This window comes from Marmota flaviventris, chromosome 10 (genome assembly GCF_047511675.1).
Source record: "Marmota flaviventris isolate mMarFla1 chromosome 10, mMarFla1.hap1, whole genome shotgun sequence".
Lineage (NCBI taxonomy): Eukaryota > Metazoa > Chordata > Mammalia > Rodentia > Sciuridae > Marmota > Marmota flaviventris.
In genome coordinates, this window is record NC_092507.1 from 75,837,325 (window position 1) to 75,858,808 (window position 21,484).

The following is a 21,484-nucleotide window of genomic DNA, read 5'->3' on the forward strand; positions in this document are numbered from 1 at the left end:
TCACCTCAGGCCTTTGGAATGGAATCAGCCAAGTATGGACTGAGCCTCTGAAACTGTGAGCCAAAATAAACTTTTCTCTAAATTGTTCTTGTCAGGTATTTAGGTCACAGTGACAAAAAGCTGACTAACACACAAGCCATGAAATTTTGTTTGATACTGGCTCAAAAAGCATAAATAAATAAATGGCATAGCTATAAAGGTATTTTAAAGGCATTTGGGTAAATGAGAAAGTGACGGATTACCAGATTATGTTAGAGAATTAGCATTAATTTTTGTGGACTTCTCTAACTGTGCTAATAGCATTGTGTTTATTTATAAAAACGTACTTCTTAGGACATGCAAGCTGAAGTATTTAGAGGTGAGGTATCATGAAATCTACTAATTACTTTTAAATGATCCATCTAAGAAAATATGCAAAGAGAGATAAGAAGTATGACAAAAATATTAACAAAATTCTCTTAAGTAAAGGTATATGAGTGTTTGTTCCTCTTTCTAATTTTTTGAGTCTTTTAAATATTCCTATTTAAAATGTTAGGAGGGAGAAAATAACTGTCCACTTGCACAAAGACATTCTTGTAATGTTAAAAACATGAAAAACTGGGTACAATTGAAAGCTCTTAGTACCAAACTGCTTGAATGCATTTGGTGCATCGGTCCATCCAATGAATGCAGCCAGCCAGCCAACAAATATCGACTGAGCAAATTCTCTGCATCAAATACTATTCTAAGCCCTGAGGATAGAACAATAAAGACAGCAAATATCTCAGCTCTATGAGTTTACATTTTATTGGGGAAGAACCCCAAACAAGCAAACAAATAATAAGATCATTTCAGACAGGGAATGACTAAAGGCATAAAGAAAATGACAAGTGGCAGGGGAGGCTTCTTAGAGTGAGGTACTATGGAAGCCCATGTCGAGGTGTTGGCATTTGAGGTGAGACTTGAATGACAACAGGGAGTCAACCAGAGGAGACCTCTTAAACCTTCCTGTCCTCACAGAGTGACACTGAAGTACAAACTATTAACAGTATAACTGTATGCTGAGATTCACAAGTAACTTTCATTGTCTTTCACTACTTGATCTTCCTAGGTACAAGTAAACATTTATACCAGTCCTGGGAGGAGAGGGGTAGAGAAGAAGCAGCCTATAGTCACTCCTTTATACCCAAATGAAAGTCAGTTTGGACCCCAGAAAAGAATCCTTTTGATCTCACTGGTTAACAATCCAACAGATGGACAGGTCTCCCATTTCCAAAATGAGCAGTCAACTTTCCACATGGAACTGTTTCATACAATTTAGTGAAGAAAATGTCTTGCATTCTGCCTTAACTCATAACCTTGGGATTGAGACAAACAAACAACAACAACAAAAATTTAAAACAGTGAAAACTACTCATACATTAACTACAAGAACAAACTAGCTAAGTCTATCAAATAAAACTTTAAAGATTATGTAGCTGAGACCAGCCAGGGAGACAACCTCCAAGTTGCTCATTGGTGGGAGCCGGCAATAATACCATCAATTCCCTGTTTCCATTTTGCCTGCCAAATTCCATTAGCTTTGAGGAGCGTGAGTAGTTATTAGTAGATATCCACAAGAGGGCATACGAGGGTTTCCTTTAAGAGTTGTGCTCTTTATAGAACTCAGAAAAGAGTAAAAACAACAACAAAAAAAACAATAATATTTATATACTGAATTTATGTGTGACAAGCTGGATTTTCAAGCAGTACACTGAGCTTTCAGAAGCAATAGTTCTTGCTTTCAGGAAAAAAAAAACTGTATAAAGACACAAGTCTACAGGAAGGGACTTAAGGGTCATAGGACAAAAGTTGTAGAAGGAATAGGTAAAGAAATCTGAATCCAGCAAAACCTGCATATCCCTAAGTGAGGGAAGCCAGATCTGAGAGGGTGACCTACTGGATATTTTCAGTTATATAATATCCTGGAAAGAACGAAACTATGGAGGCAAAAGTGAAGATAGTGGTTGCCAAGGCTTGGGAGGAGGGGAAAAGGAGCAGGCAGAGCTGGGCATTATGCTGCCTGTCAAGAAAGTGAGACATTCCCTCTGTCAACTAACTTAGAAGGGACAGAGTAGAAGTTACTCAGTTCCTGAGGTTGCTTTCTGAGACTTTCTGAAGAAGCAATCAATGCATTTTCAAAATCTGCTGTGAAGTGTGATTGCTTTCTTCCTGAGCCACGGTTGAGAAATGCATTCATGTCACAGTCAGGACATGTTTGGAATGGCTGAGGTTTCCCCAATACCCACACATCATACAGTTTTGCTAATAATGTTGCCTGATGACCCTGTGGGAAGTCTGAGACAGAAGTTTTGGGAAGCACACTCCAAATCATGAACTGAACTTAGTGTGACTCTTGCCTCATTTTCCCATTGACTCTTTACAACTCCAGCTTGGTTTTGGAAAGTTCAGTGCACCTGGTAGAAACTAAGAACCAAATAATTGTTGACCTAAGCTTTTTCCCCAAGCTTTCAGTGGAAATTATTTTGAGTAAAATTCAATGGAAAACAATCATCATATTTCTTACAGCTGAACTTCCATCAGAGTCAGGTGAAGCTTCTTTAGTATTTAGTGATATAATTGGAGTAAGCCTGTTCTGTGACTGGTTACATTTTTAAAAGTTTAAATAAACATTTTTCATCAAGAAAGCTGGACACTTTCCAGCCTGCAAACATATTTCATAGGTGATTATTATTACCTTGGACAAATCCAAGGGCTTTCCCTCATGCCTCAGATGGCTTTTGGGCAAGCAGAGCTGATGTGTGTTGCTGAGCTACCCAGCCTTCCAAGGACTCTGCTCTGCTCTTGGACAGCTCAGCTCCTCAGCAATTGTGCTGAACTGGGACAGTGATCACACTGGATTTTGTAGGTATTAGACACAATGTGGTGACATGCTTTTTTAAAAAATGACAACATACTCAAAAAGTTTTTTATTTTTCTGGACTTCTTAGTTCTAAAAGTAAGATTGTGCACAAGTGGAATATGAATTAAAGTTCAGGGGTCCCAAAAGGAAGGGATCATAGCCCAACTTGCAGTTCCATGTCTTTATAAGTTAGAAATGGACGCAAATATCTCTAGAAGGTTAATTCATAAAACCTCACTCATCTTTGTCTTGATGAGTTTCAGATTACCTTTATAGAACCAACTGGCAAAGCAGGAAAAACCAAGACCTGAGAGTAACATGAGAATGAGCATCTAAGTAGGAATTGGACTCAGACTTATATGAAAGGATGAATGCTAAAGGCCAGTGGGACTACCAAGAAATTTTATCAGGCCAAACATACAGAAAAAAAGGATAATAACCCTTTGGGCTGGCCCTTTCCACAGTTGCATTTTGCAGAATGTCTGTTCCTAGAAGTAGAGAACTGACAATATGAGATAGGCAAAGAGCTGTGCTCATGGTAATATTTAATTTACTGCAGCTGCATGGTGAAATGAAAATTTAACTATAGACATACAATTGAATAATGGTACATTTAGTCTATTGTTCCAGGATTAAAGCTTTGAAACACACCAGAAAAAAAATTAACAGCCCATTGGATTCATGTGATGTGGAAAAGGCCAAAGACCACAGAATCTCTGGAGCTGGGAGCTTGCATTTGCAATTGTGTCTGCACATAAAAGACACAGGAAGTACTGAGTAAATGTTAATTTTATGGCAATAGAAATATTCTCACAGTACTGAACCATTCATCTTTATTGCAGGTTATGCAAAAACCTCAGTGTTTATTTCGTATATTGCCCAGTTCCTATACATATACATAATATTTATCCCTTCATAATGTATAGTAAATGCTGGAAATAGCTAATATTTATGCATAATTCTTTTCATATCTCATACAATGCCAAGAATCAAAGATTATGTATGTCATTTTCATTGAATTTCAATCAAAATTATAATAGGACCTTTAGAGGACCTCAGAAAATTTTGGATATGAAGAAAATAAAAGTTCATGAATACCTAAAAAAAATTTTTTAGTACCATGTGTTGAACCCAAGGGCTCTTAAACACTGAGCCCCATCTCCAGCTCTTTTCTCATTTTTTAAATTTTGAGACAGGGTCTCTCTAAGTTGCTGAGATCCTTACTAAGTTGCTGAGAGCCTCACTAAGTTTCTGAGGCTGATTTCAAAGCTGCAATCTTTTTTTAAATTAATTTATTTGCTTTAATTAGGTATATATGACAGCAGAATGCATTTTGATTCATTGTACACGATTGCAGCACAACTTTTTAATTTCTCTAGTACCTAAGGTAATGATGTCCGTCTCATTCCACCATCTCTCCTGCACCCATGCTCCCTCCCTCCTCTCCCTCCCCTTCGCCCAAAGTTTCTCCATTTTTCCCATGCCCTCCCCCATTATGGATCAGCTTCCATTTATCAGAGAGCACATGTGGCCTTTTGGGGGGTGGAATTGGCTTACTTCACTTAGCATGACTTTCTCCAACTCCATCCATTTAACTGCAAATGCCATAATTTTATTCTCTTTTAATACTAAATAATATTCCATTGTGTATATATACCACAGTTTCTTTACTCATTCATCTATTGAAGGGCATCTAAGTTGGTTCCACAGTTTAGCTATTGTGAATTGAGCTGCTATAAACATGGATGTAGCTACATTACTATAGTATGCTGATTTTAAGTCCTTTGGGTATAGAACAAGGGGTGGGATAGCTGGATCAAATGGTGGTTCCATTCCAAGTTTTCTAAGGAATCTCCATACATCAACCCTGCAATCTTTCTGCCTCAGTGTTCAGAGCCATTGGAATTATAGTGTGCGCCATCACATCCAGCTTAAAAATATCTTTTAAATATAGAAATTGAGAAATTAAGACATATCACATGTCCATCATATTTTCAAAAAACACATAGTGCTGACATAGGAACAGACAGGCCAAAGCAATTAAATATAGAATTCATAAATACTAGATCTCTGTCATATGGCAATTCACCATGTGTTATGGTTTGGATATGAGATGTCCTCCAAAACATCACATGTGATGCAAGAATGTTGAGAGCCACAGCCGAAGGGGCCCCAGCAAACTTCCAGCTGCCAGCTGATGATTGGCTCACAGCAGCCCCAGCAAACTTCTAGCTGCCAGCTGATTGGCTCCTCTGCAGTAATGCTCATTGGGCTGTTTCCCCACCCTTTCAGCTGCTCATTGGGGGACTTTTTTTGGCTCCGCCCACAGGACCCAGCCAATCAGCCTCAAGAGCAGGAGGAGTGGGGGAGGTTGAGAGGCTTGTGGGAAGCCTGTGGTGGCAGTTGGGCTCTGAGGGAATTCCTGAAGAGCTCGTGTGATGTGGCGGGTGTTCTAAATATAAAGTTAGTTTCTGCTTGACAAGTGGCTCATGCATTGTGCCCAGCCAGACTAAGGCACAAGAAGGTTCAGAGGAGAAATGATTGGGTTACCAGAGCCTTAACCCAATCAGTGTATTAATCACTTGATGAAATTAACTGACCGGTAACTGAGGATAGATGGGGTGTGGCAGGAGGGGGTAGGGCATTAGGGGCTTAGCTTTGGGTTACATATTTTGTATTTGGTGAGTGGAGATCTCTTCTTCTGCTTGTTGATCATCATGTGAGCTGCTTCCCTCTGCCACACACTCCGTCATGATGTTCTGCCTCACCTTGAGCCCTAAGGAATGGAGCTGGCCTTCTATGGACTAAGACCTCCAAAACTGTGAGCCCTCAAATAAACTTTTCAATGTTTCAATGATTGTTCTGGACAGATTTTTTAGTCACAGCAGCAAAAAAAAAATAAAAAGCTGACTAAAACATCATGTCATGGATGATACCACAAATAAGTGAAGAAAGGATGTCTTGTTTGTGAAATGATATTAAGAAATTTGATTATTACATGGGAACTAATTGAGTCTGATCTTTACCTCACATCAAATATAAAGGTGAGCTTAGGATTCAAGAACTAAAGGTATAAGGATAAATATAAAGCTAATAGAAAAATATAGACTACATCTTTGTTATCTTGGGGTGGGAAAGATTTTCTAAAGAAACTCAAAATCACACACCATAGGGCATATGGTTGAATTTCATTTAATCAGTGGAATCCCTCAACCCTTAAAATATAGATTATCAGGCAGAGATAGTTATGACATCTATAATTGCCATGATATCTATGTCTGGGAATATGTTAGAGGATGTGCATTTGTGGCAGGGGTCATTGAGCAACCTAGATGTCATCACTAGAGAGGGGATAGCTAATGTGCTAAAATGGAACAATCTTGAAAACAAAGGAGTGTAAGAAAAAAGACATTCTTTATAGTAGAACACATCCTATTTAATTAAAAATACACACATGTACACACTAATGAGTACTTTTTAAAGTAATATTTCTATATCTAAAGACACATAGCAAGTATATTGGAGACAATTTGTTGAGAAGTCAGTAGAAGAATGATATGATGAGAATTTGATGGAAACGAGATGAGAATTACTAATCTTACTAATTAAAATCCAACAAAACTGATGATCAAGCCTAGATCAGAGAGTCAGGAAATTTGTATACTAATACTGAAGAATAAAAAAAAAAAAAAACCCTCTGTATTCAAGGTTCAGTTGTTTTTTTTATTTTTTTAAGAAAAAAAAAAAAGGTAGGGGGATTGAAGAAATAAGTAAAGCTAACAAAACAAGTTCATTCTGTCCCACCCGATCCCTGATCATCTCCTACTGACCTCTGTGGTTACTACAGTAGGCTGGTTAATGGTCCCCCACATATGACAATGCCCTCATCTCCAAAACCTCTGAGTGCTTCCTTGTATAGAGAAAGGAACTTTACAGGTGTGACCTGGTAGAGGATTTTGAGGTGGAGAGATTCTCCTGGATAATCCAGGTGTGCCCAGAGCAATCAAAGGGGTCCTTACAAGAACCACGTAGGAAAAGTCAGGGAGAGGAGTAGGAGAGAGGATGATGGGAGGAAGCAGGAGATGAGAGCAATGTCAGGAAAGGGGCACAGCCAAGAGCTGCAGGACCTTCTAGACATGAAAATGGCAAGAAACAGATTCTCCTATGAAGCCTCCAGAAGAAACCAGCACCTGGATGTCAGTTTCATAAGATCCCTTTCAGAGTCTTTACCTCTGGAATTGAGAATATACTTGTGATGTCTTAGCTGGTAGATGTGTGATCATTGACTGCAGCAGCAACAGGAATCTAATTCAGTTAGAAGTACTTTAAACTCACTTCAAGATCTTTAAAGCCATCATGGAGGTGGTCAGTATGCTTCCAATAGGCCCAACAACTAATTAATGCCATTTGGAATTAGAATCTTTTTTTATATTATACAAATTATATTATACACATTTCATACACATTCTACCTCTGGGACAATGGAACAAAATGGACTGCAAGACCTTCAGGCTAGGAGTTTAGCTCAATGGTGGAGCACCTGCCTATAGCATGTGCAGAGTTCTGGTTTCAGTCCCAGCACCTCAAAAAACAAAAAGAAAAAGAATAAAGGAAAACAATAGCAAGGACCATCATCCCCACCCTGAGAGCTCTGGAAGAGACTTTGAAAAGAATAGCAAAGTGGGACTTGGAAACAGAGAATAATGAAACCAGAGCATCTAGAGCTGAACTGTTCCATCTCTAGTTATATTTCAGTTCTCTGCTGCTGGTAAACAATGCCTCATAGATGTTATAACTAATCGGTCCTAAGACAAAACATGTGAAGAAGATAGGTTACTCTTGAAACAGTTTTAGGTTAGACACTTACCACTGTTCAGCAAACCCCTTCAAATTGGACTAAAGCTCAATATCCCAATGGGATCATTCTCTTGATGCCTCAGTACTAGCTCTTCCCACTACATCTTGCAGTAGCACAGGTAAGCCCCGGGAGTTGTAGCAGCAGGGAGTTTGATGTCAAATACAACGTAGATATTAAAAGTGGGTAACTTGCTTCCAAGGGAGTGCAAGGGAGTGTGAACACCAGGCAGAGAGCCCTGCTGGCTTTCTCACCAAGAATAGTGCAAGATACACAAGCGAACCTCTCTATGCTTAAAGTCTTATACATGGAAATTTGTGATATAGAACAGTTCCAGTGTGATTCAATTGCTTTAGCAATGCTATCTACATATGCTAATAAGTTCTTAACAAAGATTTTCACAAGGTGAGGAAAGATACATAGAATGTTATGGATATTGCTGTGATATAGTAAAAAGAAGAGCATTGAGGTTGAAATCAGAATTGGGATAAATTTCCAACTCTGCCCTTAACTTTTTGACCTGGGTAAGTTGGTTCTCCTCTCTGGTTCTCAGATTCCTCATCCATGAAATGGACTGCACAATCCATTTCAGCTCCCACACACTAGACTAAAAACTCAAGTGTTCTCTTAACAAGACAGTGCTATCTAACACAGACACTCGGACGGAGGCCAGACAGCCTCCATTTTCATAGAGTGACTCTTGCAAGCCAGGTGCTCAAGACTCCATGCTTCACTTCTGTCATGTTGGTCAATATTCATGGAAAGTCCTATTATGATACATGTTTTACTATCAAAAAGACAGAAACTCAGAGATGTCAAGTGGCATACTCAAGGTTCATAGCACATGCTAGTTAAACCAGCCATGTCTGGTTCAAAACCTTGTAGTCTAGGAAAGTGAGCTTTCTCATCCCCAAAGTTTAAATAATAGCATCTAGCACTCACACAACCCTTTTTAGGTTAAGGACTCTTCCACACATACTAATTCACTCAGTCCTATCAGTAACACTACAACAAACCAAGGCAGAAGAGGAAACAGGCTCAGATACACTTAAAGAACCTAACATCACAGAATTACAAAATGGCAGAGATGGTGAAAGTTGAATTCAGGTCTCTCTGGCACTGTTCTTTTCCACTAACCCCCAGTACTCTGCTACCTCTAAAGAACTGTGAACAAGTCATTTAACATTGCTAAACTTCAATTCCCTCTACTGAAAGACCTCAACTATAAAACCTGCCACCTGTCTTCCTGAAGATTTGGCAAGTCTCAGTGTTTTATAAGCTTTTAAGAATATACAAATAGCAGAAATATTTCAGCTTCGCTTGAGCACCCACCATTTGTGTTATCCAATTTAACTACTTCCTTAAAGGTTTGGCTAGAACTCCCATAACAAATCAGTGACTAAATACCTCCATGAAATAAATATATTTCTATAAAAGCCCAGCACAGGCTGAGGGCTCAATAAACATATGTTTTATATTGTCAGTTAGAGAGGAGTTGTTAATCAGTAGTACTTCTGAAAGACAATGTAGCAGATGTTCAGGTCATCAATAACAGTATCTAGGGCAGAAACCGATCCATCAGCTAGCGTTGAAACCATAGATCACGTCACTGCATCCCAGTGCTAGGGAAGAATCAATTTACTAAAAATAAACTCAATATGATATTAAACCTGCTTCAAGAAGAAAAAATTCAAACCAATTTTTCTCAAAAAGTGTTGTATCAAGACAAGTCACACAAGTGGTTTCTCATGCCATATGGGCAAGTAAAGATATGATGTGGTTGGCAGCCCTATCACCAACCACCATGAAGAGCTGTGTCAGGAGAAGCCAGCTCTAAAAACAAATTCTACAAATTGAGTGGGGCCATCAGATGGAGTTTCAGGAAAGATAAGCTGGCCCTTTTTTTCCTAGAAGATTGACCTAGTTTTTGTAAATCATTACATTTTAATTCAGGATGGTTGAATTAATTTTTCTACATAAGTGAAAGGGCAACTTCTTTTACTTTGTTTAGAGTATTATGTGGAGTGTGTGAAAGCAAAAGAGAGAAGGAGGAAAGAGAAAGAAAAGGGAAGTGGGGAAAAGACATAGCCAGAGGAGGGGAATAAAGAGGATCATTCGTTTCACGGTGACAGATGTTTTAATTTGAGAAAAAGAAAAGTATTTCTCAAGCTTTAGAAATACCTATAATAACAGCCTCAAAATCAATTCTCAATACATTCCATACAGTTAATTCATACAGAGTATATCTTTGGCCACAATACATTAAAATGAAAAATGGAAAGTAACCAGAAAAAAGTCCAAATATTTTAAATAACTCATGGATCCAAAAGGAGTCAGAATAAGAATCGGAAATATTTTGAAGTCTTCTTTGCAATAATAAATGAGTATATGCTTCCTTAATTTGAGTGGCAGTCTCTGGGTTTATTGTTTGCTCTCTAAAATGCAGGGCATATTTTCACTCACTTGAAAAAAAACCCAGAATCGTCCCTTCATAGCGGATGTGACTGCTGAGTTGAAGCACATTCTGAGAATCAGAATTGAATCTCCACTTGCTTAATATTAATAACTTCCCCATTTGCTCTCAAGTTAATTCTTTTTTTAAAAACATCAGGAAGCAGGGATTTATTCTGTAATATGCAGGAAACACACTTTGCCCATCTGCTTCAGATATAAATTTTACAACTCAGGAAATGGCAACCCAAGCTCCTTGTGGACCCCATGCAGGGTTCTAGAAACAAACCAGAACCCGAAAATTTTAAGCTTTCTTCCCTAAAGCATACCTATATCATTATTTACAGAATTCACTTTTTTTTTTTTTTTTTTTTGGTACCGAGGATCGCACTCAGGGGCGCTCAACCACTCAGCCACATCTCCATCCTTATTGTATTTTATTTAGAGACAGGATCTCACTGAGCTGCTTAGAGCCTCTATTTTGCTGAGGCTGGCTTTGAATGCATGATCCTCCTGCCTCAACTTCCAAAGCCTCTGGGATTACAGGAGTGCACCACAGTGACCAGCTACAGAATTCATTTTTATACTGGTATCAAAATACTTGAATAAAAATAGATTTATATTTTTAAATAACAAATAGGGAAAAAATAAATCACTTTATCCCAAGTTTGTATCATGGTTTCAATTGAGAAAGGAAAGAGGATTTTTGAAATGTGATTGTTTTGCATGTTATTTATTGCAAGAGTTCATAGGTAAAAACAAATTGTAGTCAAAATAGTTTCTCAACATAATTGTCAGCTTGTTATAACTGGAATAATCTTAATTTCAAAATCTTACTACTCACTAGCCAAAAGAAAGATTTTTAAAAAATATTTTCTTTAATAATAGATGTATTTGTTGATGAATTTCTTTGATCAATTTTATAGCTAACTTTGATTATGAATTAATGACTCATTTATTTAAAATAAACCATAAATCAACTATGAAAAGCTGCTAAAGAATCTTAGAATGTCACATTTTGAAAGAATGTTACCAAAATATTTCATTCAAATTTTTTAAATATGTAGAATCATTTCAAAGTACATAGATTCTAGAGTTGGAAGATATGTATTAGAATCCTAGCTCTGTCATGGGCCAGCTACACACTTAAACTCTCTGTCATATGGGCATAATGATGATACTGCAAAGGTTTATTTTTATCCAATTCAGTGATAACTATGTTCTTAGTCGTTTTCTGGTGTTATAAGAATATATCTGAGACTAGGTAATTTATAAAGAATTGAAGTTTGTTTGAAAGTCCAAGAGCCCACACAAGCATCTGGTAGGCATCTGGCACCACAACACAGCAGAGGACAGCCCATGGCAAGACAGAGTATGTGTGCCAGCTCAGGTCTCTCTCCCTCTTTCACAGAGCCACTAATACCACCATGTAGGCCACCTTCATGACCTCATCTAATCCCGATTACTTCCCAAATGCCTCATCTCCAAATACCATTATCATTTAAGTTTGAGGTATGTTTTCAACACAGGAACTTTTAGGGAATTCGAATCAACTATAAGTCTTAATGTTTTGTAAGCGTTTAAGAATCTGCAAATAGCACAAGTGGAAAGATGATGGGCTTGACTGACAGATACCAAGAATGAAGGGAGGAGCTCTTGACATAAGAGACTTGGAAGAAAAAGAGGGAAGCTCAGCCAATCCACCACTAAAGCAGCCACCCGCCAGGTGAGGCACCAGACATGTAATTGAAGCTCATGGACCTTCCAGCAAGAGTCCAACACCGTATGGAGCAAAGAAGCTATCCCTACAGAGCTCTACCCAGACTGCAGAATCATGATCAAATGAGTAGTCACATAGTTATTGTTGCCACTTGTTTCAGTTGCTTATTGCTGTATAATAAACCACCTCGGACCATAAACCATAGGTAATTGAAACACCTAAAAAAAATAGTTCTTAATGTATTTTACACTGAGCAACAGAATCAAAATTCATGAAATTATAACCTCTCTCAGTTGTTCAAAATGAAGCTAAAATGCAACTTAGTGATAACTCTAAATCTTTTGCTATAATGCCATGTGATTTATTTATGCTGTTCATATTTGAAAATTGCAAAATTCTGGACAAACTTCCCATTTATCCCCAATTGTACATACTAAATTTTAAAAGACTATGATAAAATACCTGAATCTTTGAGAGATGTGATTAAAAAGCAAGGATTCCTAAGCAAATTATGAAGAGAAAGTTATTCCTCTCAAACATTTTCAGCTTATTTTGTTTAAAACATCATAAACTGAATTCACTGCTGGAGAACTTAAAAAGGAGAATTTAAAAAGCCAAACAAAACTCAGAAATCATAATAGTTGGAGAAAAAGTGAGGTTGGATTAATATTATTTTTTTTACTCCTGTCAACCTGGGAAAAAGATAAATGAGCTCCAGAGATGAGCTCCATCCTTAGTGGAGGCTTTAGATTCCATCCCTCCTCCACTAAAGTTAGAAGAAATGGTGAAGAGAACAGTGTTCCCCAGTGTTGGATTTCATAGCCCAACTTTCTTCCCATAGACACCTTATGGAAGTAAAAATGGACAGAATACATATGAAATTGAAGGCTAGGAAAGGTGCCTGGTTATTAAGAAATATTGCAAATACCCAAACCATTGACTTAGAACACCTGACAGAAAAATCTGGAAAGAGCCATCTGTCTGCCTCATGTGTTGCTCCACTTGTCACTAGGGTGGCTGGTTGATTAAGTGTGTTCCCATCCACACCCACTACATCATAGTGCCCTGACAGTGCTGCAGGATGAGCCCAGGAGGAGAGAGTCCTCACCAAGGATGCAGGAGTGGCTGCACATCCCTGCTGGATGCTCTAAGAAAGATCAATCTATCTGAAGCAGAGTAATCAGGAAACATTTTCAAATTCTATTAAATGACATGGAAGCTCATATTCCTTAAACCTGTAGCATTTTGACCAATCCAAATCTAGTTAGATAATAATATAACAAACCTAAATCATACAATTAACTTTAGAAATAACCAATATGTTCTCTAGGCTTTGAGTTAAAGAACAAATGTTAAAATGAAAGAAATTTCTAAAACATAAAAAGCAAAGCAATAAATTCACAAACTAAGTCTTTATAAAGTTAATCGTTTAAGTCACGTTCTGAATCTTAATCTATTTTAATTATTTAGCTGAGCTGAGTTCTTTGATAACAAGAAATATTAACAATACACTATGATTTCTTAGATTATAATTTGTTTTATTTTTAATAATTTATATGTGTGTATGGTTCAAAATTAAAATGTGCATAATATACAAAGTCAAATTTCTGTCCTCACTACCCTACTTCCCCACCAAAAGATTCTTCTGTATTTGTCGCATGATATTTTATGCCTTCCTAGCTATTTTTTTATTTTCCCTTTCCCACAGGTTTCTCAAATAGAAATGACTATCTTATATTTATGAATTTTTCTAGTACTAGTCAGATCTCCAATATTATAAAATGATACCTAATAATAATAATTACACTGTGATAGTCAAGCAAAGGTGACTCCATTTTGTTTGATAACTCCATTTTGTAAAACAGCCAAGTAGAAGGGTCATGTCCAGGGCAAAATGTTCTTTTCCTTTTGCTATAGAAACCTTTAAGAACATGGAACTACCTAATGGGGCATTGTTTCTGTAACTAGGGTAACAGGGCTCTGTTTCTGTAACTGGGGTGACTGGGCTAATTGTGATTGGCAAAGTATCCTGCCGCCTGACTGCACTCTCCCGCTTCTGTAACTTGGCTTGCTTGCATTGGCTGGACCCCCAAATGTCCCTCTTGCAGCTTTCAGGCTTATAAGGAGCATTCTTGCAATTGTTCAGGGCTGATCAGAGGAACAGCTTTATGTTCTGGTCAGCCGCCACCGGTGTGCTTCAATAAAGGCTTGATTCAATTATACGTGAGTGGTCTGGAAGTCAGTTTATGAAACCCAGGGATGAAGCTTTAACTATAACAATAACAATAATAATCAATTTAAAAAAGAGATAAGGTTTATTTTGTCTCATGATTTTTGAGGTGTTAGTCCATGTTCAGTTGGCTCCATTGCTTTCGGGCCTGTGGCAAGGGACCACATGATGGTGTCAGGGTGGAGCAGAGGAAACCCATTCACTACATGGTGGGAAAGTGAAAAAGAGGAAGGGGAAAGGTCCTACTATCCTCTTTAAGAACCCTCCACCAATGACCAGCAGGCCTCCCACTAGTTTCCACCATCTCCCAACAGCACCAGGGTGGCCTTTGGAAAATATTCCAGATCCAAACTATAGCAGTTCTACAATGCATGTTAAGATACACTCTATTTTTAAGCCTCAAAACTTCTTAAGGTAGAAATTTATTTCAATTTTACCAGTGAAGACACCAAGAAAATCTTTGGAACGCTTGTCCAAATGCAGTGTTGAAACATAGACCTACATCTTCTTATTCCAATCAACATTCTTTACACTCCAGCATCCTTGTTTGTTATTCATTCATCTATTCATTTATTTTTTTTTCACATACATATTAAATTCTCATTATATACAAAATAAGTTAAATGTTTTGAAATGTACACATTTTGGCAAAGCACAATCTTTTTTCTAAAAAGTTTAAATCATATAGTTAGTGGAAATAAAATACCTAGAGATATAAAATAGATGGTTACAAAGAATTTATAATTAAAATTAAATGGGTCCTAAAGAAAAAACAACCTTTTTGCCTAGAGGTATAAGAAAAGGTATCTTGATAAAAGTAACACTTATGTAAAGCTTTAAATTACAAATAGAATAGAAATAATACAACTGTATCTGTGCAATTAAAATACTTTTACATACAGCAGGTTATAAGCATAGTTGTGTTAGATTTCTGTGACTATCACAAATATCTGAAACAATAGGTTATAAGGAAGAAAGGTTTATTTTGGTTCCTGATTTCAGAGCTTTCAGTCCATGGTAGCTTGGCCCTGTTACTTTGGGCCTGTAATGCACAGTATGTTGTGGTGTAAGAAACTACTCACTTTATGGCAGCCAGAAAGCAGAGAGAGTAAAAAGAAGACTTGGAGTCCTAACACCCCCTTCAAGGGCACACCCACTGTGATCTATTTCTTTCCACTAGGCCTCACATTTTGAAGATTCCACTACCTTCTGATAGTGCTAAGGACTGGCAACCAAGCCTTCCAACACAGAGGAAAGTTTAAGATCCAAACTATAGCAATGGAAAAGGACTTCATATAAGTAAATAGAGAATTTTCCATAAGAATAAAATTTGAAGTCTCCAAACTTCGTTAATTTATTCAAGAGTCTTTTCTTACTCAAAATGAGAATCACATTTAGTTATAAAAATGGATTACTTTATAGAGAGCATAGCCTATTTTGAACATTCAATAAAAGAATAAGTCATGCTAACCAGTCATCCACTTCTATCAGTGACAAAGTAATCAAGCCAATCTTCCCAATGAGAACTAAAAGAGGTTGTGGTGGGTGGGAGGAATGTAAACATATGTCTCAAGGACTCAGAGCACTAAAAAGATAGAGAAAAGTCAGGTGGCTTAATTCTGAGAGAAGAAAAAGCATGGAGTTAAACCAAGCACATGAGGCTACTTTTCTCACAGGGGTATCTGTCAATTTCTGTAAAGACAAGTGAGAGGTTGAGAAACTGATATGGATGTAAACAGATTTCATCATTAAGAAAGCAAAACTAGGGTTCAGGACCTGCCAAGGATTGAGGATCCTGAGAGTCCATGTGGTTTTTTGGTAGAATCTCTGCAATAAGGTAATACCAATTAGTTTTCAGATTGATATAGTTAAAGCTGAACATCAGTCCCTGAAAGAGCTAGTACAAAACAAAAACAAAAACAAAAAAACTCCCACTTAATAATACTGAACTACACACTTAAAATAGTTATGATTGTAAATTTTGTTATGTGTATTCTTTCAGAATTAAAAACCTAAAAGTTAAAAATAATGTGCTTAATCTTCTATTATATAGAAACTTAAGATCTCAACAAAATAAAATAGTAAATGCAAATAAAAGCCAGAGTGTTAGACTTAATAATCAAATAAAAAACACAAATATATTCTGTTTATAAGAGAATTATTCAAAATAAAAGAATGATTAAAATTTAAATGATAGAAAAATGGTATATCATTAAAACTCCAACCAAAATAAAACTAATATAGCTATATTTATATCAGAAAGTAAGCTTTAAGACAGAACACATTTCTATTAAAAATGGTCATTTTGTGATAAAAAAAAATTTATTCAGCAAGAAATTTCAACAATTCTAAGGCTGAGGCTGTGGCTCAGTGGTAAAGTGCTTGTCTAGTACGTGTGAGGCATTGGGTTCAATCCTCAGCACCACATAAAAATAAATAAAAAATAACATGTCCATCTACAACTAAAAAATCACATATCTACATATATATGCATATATATAAAGAAATTTCAACAATTCTAAATATATATATTTATAAAATAACAATAATACAGGCTTAAAAGAAATACAGCAAGAATTGACTATATTTCAAGGAAAAATGCATAAATCCACGAGCTCAGTGGTAAATGTTAGCATGCATCTCTTATTATCTAGAAAAATCATGCAAAAGTATTAGTAAATTTAGAAAAGTTTTGAACCACATAATGCCATTCTTTGGATCTTAAGGGTCCCCTAAAAGTCCATATGGCAAAGTCTTGGTGCCCAGGGTGCTACTATTAGGAAGTGGTAAAAGCTTCAAGAGGTAAGGCCTAGGGGGGGAGGTCTTCAGGTCACTGTGGGTGTGCCCATTGAAGGGCACAGTAGGATGCCAGCCCCTCCCACTCCCTATTTTACTTGCCAGCCATGAGGTGAGCCATTTAGCTCTACTACATGCCCTTATCATGATATGCCACCACAGGCCCAAAGCACTGGAGACAATTGGTCATGGGCTGACACCTCTTAGACTGGAAGCCAAATACACCTTTTCTTTTTGTAAGTTGATAACCTCAGGTACTTGTTACAGTGACAGAAACACATAATAACGACTTGTTTGACAAACTAAATAATGCACCCTACTACTGTGCTTATTTTTTTGAACCCTTATCAAACCATAAGTCAAGTCACAAATTCCAAAAGTTGCAATCATACAGGGCATATTTTCTCACTGTAGTAGAATTAAACTAGAAATCAGTAGTACAAAGATAGAGTGAAATCCTCACTATTTGTAAGTTAAGAAATACTCATTATAAATATCTCATGACTAGATAAAGGCTCCAAAAACACACATTGGGGAAAAACTAGCCTATTCAACAAATGGTGCTTGGAAAACTGGAAATCCATATGCAGTGAAATGAAACTAAACCCCTATCTCTCATAATAAACAAAAATCAACTCAAAGTGGATAAAGGACCTAGGAATTAGATCAGAGACCTGACGCCTAATAGAAGAAAAAGTAGGCCCAAATCTTCATCATGTCGGATTAGGCCCCAACTTCCTTAACAAGACTCCTAAAGCGCCAGAAATAAAATCAAGAATCGATAAGTGGAATGGATTCAAACTGAAAAGCTTCTTCTCAGCAAAAGAAACAATCAATGAGGTGAACAGAGAGCCTACATTTTGGAAGTAAATGTTTGCCACACACACACGTCAGATAGAGAACTAATCTTCAGGATATATAAAGAACTCAAAAACCTTAACACCTGAAAAAAAAATTAATAAATGGGCTAAGGAGCTGAACAGACACTTCCCAAAAGAAGATATACAATCTATCAACAAATATATGAAAAAGTGTTCAACATCTCCAGTAATTATAGAAATGCAAATTCAAACTACTGGTAAGATTTCATCTCACTCCAGTCAGAATGGCAGTTATTAAGAACACAAACAACAATAAGTGTTGACAAGGATGTGGGGGAAAAGGTACACTCAAATATTGCTGGTGGTACTACAAATTGGTACAGTCCAATCTGGAAAGCAGTATGGAGTTTCCTTAGAAAACTTGGAATGGAACCACCATTTGACCCAGCTATCTCACTCCTTGGTCTATACCCAAAAGACTTAAAAACAGCATACTACAGGGACACAGCCACATCAATGTTCATAGCAGCACAATTCACAGCCAAACTGTGGAGCCAACCTAGATGCTCTTCAATAGATGAATGGATAAATAAACTGTGGTATATATACACAATGGAGTATTACTCAGCAATAAAAGAGAATAATATGGCATTTGCAGGTAAATGGATGGAGTTGGAGAACATCATGCTAAGCAAAATAATCCCCCTAAACCAAAACAGGGGCTGAATGTTTTCTCTGAGAAGTGGTGCTAATCCATAATGGGGGTGGGGGGCATAAGATGAGGGGAGTAACTTTGGATGGGGTAAAGGGGAGAGGGGGAGGGAACGTGAGGTAGGAAAGATGGTGAAATGGACAAGCATCACTACCCTAGGTACATGTATGATTGCACAAATGGTGTGACCCTAATTTGGGTTCAACCACAGAAATAAAAAATTGTGCTCCATTTGGGTATAATGATTCAAAGAGTATTCTGCTGTCAAGTGTAACTGATTAGAATACGTAAATAAATTAAAATTAAAATAAATATCTCATGAACCAAGAAGGACATTGCAATTATAAAATGTTTTAATGTGAATAATAAGAGGTATAGTAAATTTCAAAACTTTCAGAATATACCAATCAAGCTCTTGTAAAGTTAAGATGCACATTAGGAAAACTAAAAATCAAACTATGAATTATGCTTAATTTAAAAAGTTAGAAAAAGAAGAGCAAATTAAACCCAAAGAAATTATTTTTTAAAAAAAAAGGAAGAAGAAAAAACAAAATGAGAAATATGCATACAGTCAGGAAGGGCAAAAAGTCTAAAAATTTATGTTGTAAATTTAAGAGGTGACATCATTATGGATCATAAAGACTTTCAAATATAAGGGAATATTATGGTAAGTATTATTCAAATAAATTTGAAACTTTAGATGAAATCAATATATTCCTCTAGAAAGCAAAATTTTCTCAAACCAATATAAGAGCAAATAAAAAAACCTCAATAGTCCCATAATAATTAAGGAAATTGTGTCTATAACTTAAATACTTTCTGCAAAGAGACCTGCAGGCCCAAAAGTTATAGAAAGCAAATTCTACTCAATATGTTATAGAAAAGGAAAAATGCAGATCATTTTTATCGATGACCTTTAAAGCAAATATCCCAAACAAAATAAGAATAAAAAATCAGATAAACTATAAAAGATAATATATCAGAGCCAAGTTGAGATTAAGAATGAAGTTTAATTAAGAATGAAGCTTGGGCTGGGATTGTGACTCAGCAGTAGATCGCTCCCTTAGCACAGGCAGGACCCGGGTTCGATTCTCAACACCACATAAAAAATAAATAAAGGCATTTCTCTCTCTCTCTCTCTCTCTCTCTCTCTCTCTCTCTCTCTCTCTCTCAAAAAAAAAAAAAAAGAATGAAGCTTGATTAAGATTTTAAAGTCAACTCATAAAGTTTTCACATTGACAAAATAAAAGAAAGCTATCATCTCAATAAATGCAGAAATTTCAATGGTTATTTATAATTTAATACAGCAAACTATAAGGAGAGAGTATCTTCCATAATTTCAAAGGGTACCTATAAAATCACTACAGAAATCATTTAATCATTTACCTAATGATTAAATGCCAATAGTGGATCCAAGAATAGAAATGTGATAAGCATACCTAATCTACATATTTAGAGATCCTAGCCAGCAAAATAAAACAAGGAAAAAGGAAAAAAAATGATATACAGAAGCATCATTATTTGTAAATAATGTAAAAATACTCAAAACATAAAACAAAAACTATACAGTATATATATATATATATATATATATATATATATATATATATATAGTGATTTTGTAGCTAAGCAACATACTTAAGCTCAATACCATAAAACACAATTTATTTCTATTTACAACATGTTATTTGTGAATATATCCAAGAAGACACAGAAAAAAATAAATTTATAAACATCAAATGCCTAAGACTAAATTTAGTTTAAATTAATTAGAAATTTTAAAGATGTACAAGATAGCTAGATGGAAAACTATAAAACTGTATGTAGATATATTTAAGAAAACCATACTTACTATATTGAGGGACTGAAATCTTCCAAACTACAAAGACAGAAACTTCCAAGTGACCTATAAAGTTATTGTGATCCCAGTAAAAATCACGGTGGATTTGTGTATATATGTTAATTTTCAAGTGGATACTAAAAGTTCAATGAGACTAGAAAGGGCCAAGAACAAACAGGACACTTGGGAAGATTATAAATCTACAGTAAAATTTTTCATTATGAAGCTAAAGGTACAATGGTTAGGTGATACTGGAACCAGGATAAACCAGTCTATCAATGGACCAAGTCCAAGGGCACACAAAACAGACCCAGATGCACGTGGACATCTGTTCTAAAAGGCGTCACTGTGAGCACCTGGAAAAAGCTGGTGCTAGATTAATTCAATGTAGATGTGGAAAGATATAAAATGTATTAGATGAAACCAATATATTCCTCTAGAAAGCAAAATTGAAATTTACTATACCTATTATCATTCACCTCTGCCTTACTCTGTAAACAAATATTGATTCCAGGAGGATCGTAGATATATTTTGAAAAGTAAAACAAAGCTTCTAGAGGTATCATGCAAAAATAAATCAAGAGTTTCAGAGTAAAGAAAGAAAAAGCAAACAGGAACAAAAAAGCAAAACTATAAAGGACAAGATTACTATATTGGATGAGATTGGAATTATAAGTTTAAGTTCATGAAGACTCTATTAAGAAAATAAAAAGTGGGAGAAGATATTTTCAATCCAGAAAACCACAAAGAGTGCACACCCCAAATATGTGAAGAACCCTGCAAATGGATGCCAAAAAAGACAACTAATTCAAAAGAAAATAATAAAATGGCGATAAACATAGACAAAGTCCTGAATCTCCTTGGTCATCAGGAAACATAAAGGACTCACCAGAATGCATAAGACTGAAAAGACTGACAACAACAGTAAGTGTGTCCACAAGGATATGACACACCAGGAACGTCCATGCCCTGTGGAGGAGTGCTATCAGAGCATCCACTTTAAAAGACTACTTACTAAAATAGTCATGCCTACCAGTGACCTATGCAGCAGAGCTGGCTACATAATTTGCAAGTCTAATACAAAATAAAAATACAGAGCCTGTTCAAAAAGCAAGCAAGAAAATAGCGCTGCTTAAGGCACTAAACATAAAGATTTTTCCTTTCTTCCACTCTCTTTG